Source organism: Falco cherrug, chromosome 10 (genome assembly GCF_023634085.1).
Source record: "Falco cherrug isolate bFalChe1 chromosome 10, bFalChe1.pri, whole genome shotgun sequence".
Lineage (NCBI taxonomy): Eukaryota > Metazoa > Chordata > Aves > Falconiformes > Falconidae > Falco > Falco cherrug.
Window position 1 is genome coordinate 20,079,134 of NC_073706.1, and position 7,343 is coordinate 20,086,476.

General features: G+C 43.3%; 1 long non-coding RNA gene across 1 annotated transcript; it reads right to left on the bottom strand.

Moving 5' to 3' along the window:
• Nucleotides 1-1,742: 1,742 nt before the first annotated feature.
• LOC114017782 (uncharacterized) lies at nucleotides 1,743-7,309 on the bottom strand. The gene is made up of 2 exons (XR_008734067.1): nucleotides 6,759-7,309; nucleotides 1,743-6,558 (listed from the first exon to the last, which is right to left on the bottom strand). It is a non-coding gene; the product is annotated as an uncharacterized LOC114017782 (long non-coding RNA).
• Between the last annotated feature and the right edge of the window lie 34 nt (nucleotides 7,310-7,343).

The following is a 7,343-nucleotide window of genomic DNA, read 5'->3' on the forward strand; positions in this document are numbered from 1 at the left end:
AAATTTTTAAAATTTCCTAACACGGAAATACACTCATTATTTGGTGTAAGGCATCATTTACACAGGAAAATACATTCTTAAACCTGAATGTATGTATTTGTAAAAGAAGGATGCTGCAGGGTCCACAGCGGTCAGTCTTGTTTTGTTATAAGAGCACTGGCTTTATCCAGTCTATGTAACCTCAGAAAGGGCTTAAGCTGAGCTGGAAAATGACAGCTTGTGCCAGAAGAGGAGGCTCCACTTGAGCAGCAGCATTACTCCACCTGTATTATTGCACCAGCCTTGTGGACTTTTCCCCACCAGATTCCCCACTCTTGCTCTCCAGATCCAGGAGGAGAGAGAATGGATTTCTCTTGCAATTAGTGCAACCAACACTTCACCTCTGTCCTTATCTCAAGTATGTTCCTTACAGTAAAGGCTGTCTCCTGGAATAACAAGAAAATAAAATGGTCCAAAACCACTGGTGAAAATAAAAGCAAAGATGATTTAAAGTCAGAAGCGAAGAGCAGAAAAAATCTGAATATGACTTCATCAGCTGATATTCAAATGCATTGTCCTTTATATGTTTCCAATGTCAGCAGTATTTTAAAAGGCGTATCATCCTTCAAGATTTCCCTTCTTTGTCCCCATTATTCAATGTCATGGTAGGAAGATGAGAGCATTACCATCGATATCACTTTTTTAATTCCATGCCCTTGAATAAGGGCAATAAGAGCCCTGCATAATAGAGTTTTCAGCGGAGAGAGTAAATGGGAATCGGTTGTTAATTCAATACAGGATACAGAAGCTGTCTCTCCCATCTCTTTTCTCAAGGTAATACTGTGCCTCCAATTGTCATTATACCCAAGAATCAAATTATTTGAATTCTGGACACATCAGCACAAAACTGAAGACTCCCTGCCAATTTCGTAGCCTGCTTGGAAGAGAACATCAGAGAGCATCACTCATTTATACGACTGCCAGCCTGAGACTGTAAATTCAGAAAACAAGAAGGCCTCAGGTGCTGCACTTTAACATGTCTTTCTGCTCCTGAATCACCCCCCCTTAACACCCCTATCACATACAAGGTAACATTTTATCTCTGAAAGGTAAAGCTTTCAAGCATCTGCTGGGGCAAGCATACACTCTGTGTGGCCTGAACATGAATTGAAAATGAGACTATTAAGTACATTAATTGATAACAGTGGCTTATGACTTTGAAGGAGATTCATGACACTTGGAAAAATAATCTATAAAGACTTTTGTTGCTCTAAAAAGACAGTGCAGCATCAGCTTATTTCACTTGCAGCAGGTTCATCTCTTTTATAGAGCGTGCTGCACTGCAGGCAAAGGGAATTTTAATGGACACTGGAAAAAAATAATCTAGTCCTCTGTCCCACGACAAAAAAGAAGCCATAAAAAGACGTAGAACAGAGAGATTGAGATACAATATCAGAAAACATTTAAAGAATTGTGATTAAATTAAGATTCAGAAGTCTGTCAATGAGATGATGATTAAATGGGCAGAAAGTTGAACCTTGTTTGAAGCAACTTGTTCCCTCCTGCTGGTGTTGGATGCTTGTTAGTACAGGGAGAAGCTTTTCAAGTGTGACAGCTGAGCCCTTAACTTCAGTCTCCAGCTTTTGGACTTTTTTAGAACCCTGATTTTGGGCTGGGATTAAGGGTTTTGTTTTCTCCCCTCAGATATCTTTTGCACCTCATATCAGGTGACTTTACCAATGTATTTTGCAACAACTGTGAACTGGTTTTGAGATACAGGTGATTTAATTATATTTACTTATAAAGAGGCAATCACAGTAAAACTGAAATTCTGCTTTAATAAGATGCATAGGCTTCAATCTGACAATATCCCGGAGCATCATGACAGCTACCCAAAACAGTGCTTAGAGATCATGTTGCTCTCTCATTAAGAAGGTCTAGGATCTGTAATCATCAACCTAAGGATGCTTTGAAACACTGGGAAATGCTCAGTTGGCTCGTAAGGCAATGCTCCATCACGGTGTGGTTATGGGGTTATTTTTGCAGTCAGTAGGTGTGAGCGAGCACCGAATAAGCTCTGGTGCAGTCGCCCCGGAATTCTTGGAGCTGGACCAGCAGTGAGTTTGACCCAACATGCACGAGAAGCGTGTTGTTCAGCTGATAAGGAAACTGAGAACGTGCATCAGCAAATACAGTTTGTTTATCCCGTAATAACTGTTTTTGAGTAGTACAAGCAAAAAGAGGCCAAGTCTGCACTAGACAGATAAGAGCTCTGACCAAAAGGACAACCAAAGGTCGCACCAGGCCTCCTGAAAACTTCAAAACAGAAGCCTTCGGTGGGAATGGATGACTAAGGGAATTGCAGAGGGCTTCTGGAGTCTTTTATCTTTGTGCTACCTCTTCAAATCCAGCTCAACACTTCAGTCATTTGTTGTTGCCATCATCTGACGAATGTCCGCTGAGTTCAGCCTTGTTCCTGCTGCACAGATGTTTGTAGCCAAAAACCCCACCACTGTGGCCGTGGCTAACTGGCCTGGCCGCCTCATTAGCAATCTCAGTTAATAATCTAAGGAAAGAGCTTGTGGAGCTGAAAAGTGAGCTGCTATCTGGTTCATGCAGATGGCTTTTTTAGGTCTGGAAAGACTCAGTAGCAGCAGAATTTTCTCTAGGGGTGCCTGGTTATTCTCCACATTTCTCAGGTAAAGAAAGACCTTCTGAGCTCCCACACAAAACAGGAGGGTCCCGGTGCTTTCCACGAGATCATGCAATATTCCTCCGATCCTTGCTTTCAGTGGGATCTTTCACACATCCCTTAGGCTGTGAATCATGTCATTGCATCATGAATCACAGCCAGTGAAAACGCTCTAAGCATGAAATTATAAATATTCCTGAGGCTTTATCACTGCCTTTTTTCACGATGTTAAATTTGAAATTAGCCGTCTTGGTCTCCTGTGAACTTTGTCCATGCTATTCTCTATCAGTATTAATCCAGCATGCAGAAGTGTGTATGAAAACCTGAAAGCGGGTACTAGCATTGCTGACGAAGGCACCTCCTGATTATCCACTGCACTGAGTTTCTCTTCTACATTATCCGCTTAATTTCATGTGTTAGCTCTTGGAGGCAACAATCATGTTTTTCTATGCTATTCACGCTCTGTAAAATAAGTAAACTTCGGGGTTTATACTTTCACAGGTTAATGTTTACATTTGTAGCAGTATCTTATATTTGATTTATGTGAAAGAGGATGATATGAAAGGAAAACCACCTCGGAGCTAAGCAGCCATGGGAAAGAATACGACTTGGGTATGCCAGTTTGTGTCAACGGGGAATCTTTCATCTGAAGAAAAAATCCCAGTCTATCAAAATTACTCTGTAAGTGGCATCCCAAACTCTGCAAACACACACAAATATTTTAGACCCATTTTGGAGCTAAGAATATGAGACAAAAAGATTCACTAATAACAGAAGACAAGCCTGAAGTCACAGAGCACCTTGAGCTGTGCCGTGCAAGACAGGGGAGGACCAGAGGTGGCTTTGGGACAAATTTATGACCGATGTAGACAAAAGCATCCATGTAGGGCCACCTGACCATTCCAGATAGACTGGCCACAGTTATCTTGCCACAGTGCTCCTTCCCTAGCTCATCCCTGCATCAGGATCCGCAGTGGTCAGAGGCACGAGGGCGTGAGGCTCCAACGCAGCTTGCAACCTCCCGTGCTAAGGGACCTGCCTGGATACCTGCACGTGGCGTTCCTTGTACGGTCCAGAAGGATGAAAGCTGAGAGCAGAATCCCACTATGGTTGCTTTGAGTCTTTCGCTGTAACCGCTGGATAAAGTCCATTGGTTGAATTCTTGGTGATTCCTTCGACTTCATTTGACCTTGGAGCTGTCAAGGCAAATTTGCCATCGTGTGAGAGAGATTCCAGAGGGGCGTTGCTGTTGGCTGGGTCTACATGGCAGTAATGAGGAAGGGATTTTTTTAAAAACTGTTGTTTCATTCTGTCAGAAGGCAGCCTCAAGCTGTACTCTGACAGATATCCCATTTGTTACTAAACTGTCCAACAAGCTCCTACGTAATATTTAGTTTATTCACGTACATATTTCACTGAAACTCTGGCTCTGATCCCTTTAGCTGCCTCCCTGTCACCTTTCAAATTTCATCTGAGATTCACTCCTGTGAAGCTTGAATATAAAGGATTTGGTTACCGGTTCATATGTAAATCCCCCACCTTCCATAGGACTGCTGAACGATCTTTACATTTATGTGATTCATTGGAGTCACTGCGTGATCATACAACTCCCATTTTAAATTTTCTTACCTTACTCCTTCTGTGCTCTTTATTACAGCCCCTCGTTGTGTTCTGGTTAATTTTAGATGATCAGATTTCCAAGCAAAGGTCATTGCCTGGTTGTTCCGATGAAGCCCTGACTTTATTGTATCTTCACTATGGTAAAGAACAAACCCAATAGTAACAGTATAATAACAATACAAATTTCCTGGACCTCAGCATCTTTCTTATTATCAATTCCCCAAGCTGTCTACTCCCCTCAAAGTCTCAGTTTTGCCCATTTATTACTGTACATTTAGAGCACTAAGAAGCTGGTCTTGTGAAATGTTGACCACCCCCTGCCCTAAGATCTTAGGTCATTAAGTGAATTTCAAGAGACGCTCAGCACCCAGTGGTAAAGATCCCTAGCGTGTCATTTCATTAGATTTTCAATAAGTAAAAATAAATGAAGGATGCTAAAAGCCTCATCTGCTTTCAAAGATGAAACATGGAATGCACAAAGCAGTCTGAGAAATTTTCAGCCTGAGGAATACCTCTGATATATTTAGCCATTTGGGCTCTATGACTGGTGATAACAGAAGAAAAACTAGGCTCCATTATTAAAGTGGAAAAGAACCTTTGTGTCTAGACTGAGCTGGGAAAATGCCACGATAACTTACTTGCATCCACAGTTTGTGCCGCTGTCAGTTATTTGATGGAGAACACAAAGCCTGCTGTGGGTAAAACATTTAAATGCTACAATTTTAAGTGGCTTTAAGTTTGCTTTTGGTTTTGGGGCTTTTGTTTGCTTGTTTGTTGCAAATTTTTTGTTCATCTTCAGGAACAGATATGTCTCTTTTACCATGTTTTCTTTGCAGTCGTTAGGATATTCATCAGGGAAGTAAACCGACAGCTCTTCGATGCACACTTGAGGAGCTCCTAGCCTAACCAGTGGGGCTAATTAATTTTTACGACTAACTCCTACGGAACTATAGGCCACTCCACCTCCATTGTCACCGCTGCCTAAGCCTCTGAGTAACGCTGGTCCTGGATACATTTGCCCACACTGCAATCACACCTCTGGCGGCTGCCAAGGCTGCCCGCTAACTCTCAGAAAAGACACAAAGATCTAGAGACCTTGAGAGCTGTGGATGTGGAGCTATCCTCACCCACTCTCCGCGGTGTTAGCAGTGGTGGAAATTTAAATGCAAACCCAATTCCCAGACTGCTCAAGCCAGAACACTTTGCAACGGCAGTAGGTAAGAATGAGTATGTAATTGCTGCCGTTCGGACAACCAGTAGTATTTACAAAACAGTACTAACTCCATTCCTTGCTAATAAGTGCCCACCTCAAACATACGCACACACCAGTTATTATCACCAGTATTATCTGCCAAGCCTGCAGTCTCATGACAAAGTACTTTTCCTAATTTCTCATCTTTCCATGCACTTCTGAAATCATTCAGCTGTTTCTCTGTAGCAGCATATACTGTCTGTGATGATCCCCCATTCTTTAACCCCCTAATTTCCTTGGTGCTGTGCAGATTTGGAGGCATTTATGTTCATTGGCCATTTTTGTGCAGGTATAGTTAAAAATGTAAGAGCCATTACGAACTTCTGAAAGGTGATGTTATGAGTTGCCTGGTTTTTGAATGGAAGATGATCACTGCAAGGATTACTAGTGTAAAATCATGCAATAGAAACAATTGCTTCTTTCAAATAAGAATGTTTAACTCACTAAAAGTGAGAGACATAAAAAGAGTAGTTTCTATTCTGTGTTTTTCTGCAGCTGTCACATATTGTCCATTTTTTTCCATATAAAATGTAATCTATTTAGTGTTTGTCTGCCTCAGAGGATGCTTTTGGAGCTTAATTCACCATTTGCAAAATGCTTTGGGATTCTCAGTTTTATAGGACTATAGCATCATAAATGAATTATTTCTGTGGCCGTATTATCTAACGGTTACTTTTGCTAAGCAAACAGATTTTGCTTGTAGAGCTTGAAATGTTTCACCTGCAAAATCTCAGGCTTTACACACTTTCACTCAACTCGAGACTTTGTGGCTGGAAGCTGGTGGGGCTGTGGTCTGTGCTCAGGAAAGGACGTGGCCATGGGTTTGGGTTCCAGAGGTTGCAGCAGGGCCAACGTTTGGTGACGCAGTCATGTCTGAGACACTGGGCTTCTTCACACAGGGAGCTTGGTAGCACAAGACCTCAGGTTTTAAACTATTTCCAGATTCCCGTTGCAAAGCCAGGACTTGGAATCCTCCCTGAAGGTCTTAGAGGAAATCAGTTCTAGGGATAGTTTTCTGGAAAATCTGGGGTTTGGAAATGAATTATAACAAAATGAAAATATGTGTTCTCTGAAAACATACTTCTTTCCAATAAAATGTGGAGGAAACTTGAACAAGTATGTACATGCATGTATACCCTGAAGATGTGACGCATTTTTCTGTTTTGATGCTATTCATCTCAGTAAGTTTATTTCCCCATCTATGTGTACCATTACCTTTTTAATCTCAGCCCTCGTGGATTCTCATCACCCATTAGCACCAGCCTGTAGGGGCTGACTGTATGAGCGGGTTGGTGTTTGTCCCATCAGTGCCCTTATAACATTAATTCTTAATTCTTATCCCTTCGGCAAACGGAAAACCACAACGCAGTTGCCAGCAGCCCGATGGTGGAGCAGTCGGTACCCGCATCTTCCAGGGACGTCCACAGTCGCATCCTACCAGCCCGTACCCACGGCAGGGCTCAGTGGGCCAGGTACTCCAGCTGAACACGGATTATTTTTGTTTTGGGAAAGCAAATTAAGAAGCTTGATCTCTTAATATTCGTTAAAAGCAGAGGATGGCTTCGTGGGCAGGTGCTGAGTCGCGGCTGCCTGGGACACGGACAAGATGGGCTCCCGCCAGCTGGCAAACCGCGGGGGCCAGCGGCCACCAGGAGTGCTTGGGGGTGCTGGGGACACCGGCCCCGGGCTGGGGGCAGCCCCACACCGCGCCGCAGCCGAGGCCGGAGAGCGGCGGCCCGGCCTCCCCAAGGCGCGGCGGCTCCGCCTCACGGCCCGCAGCTGCCACAGGCCGCCCGCCGG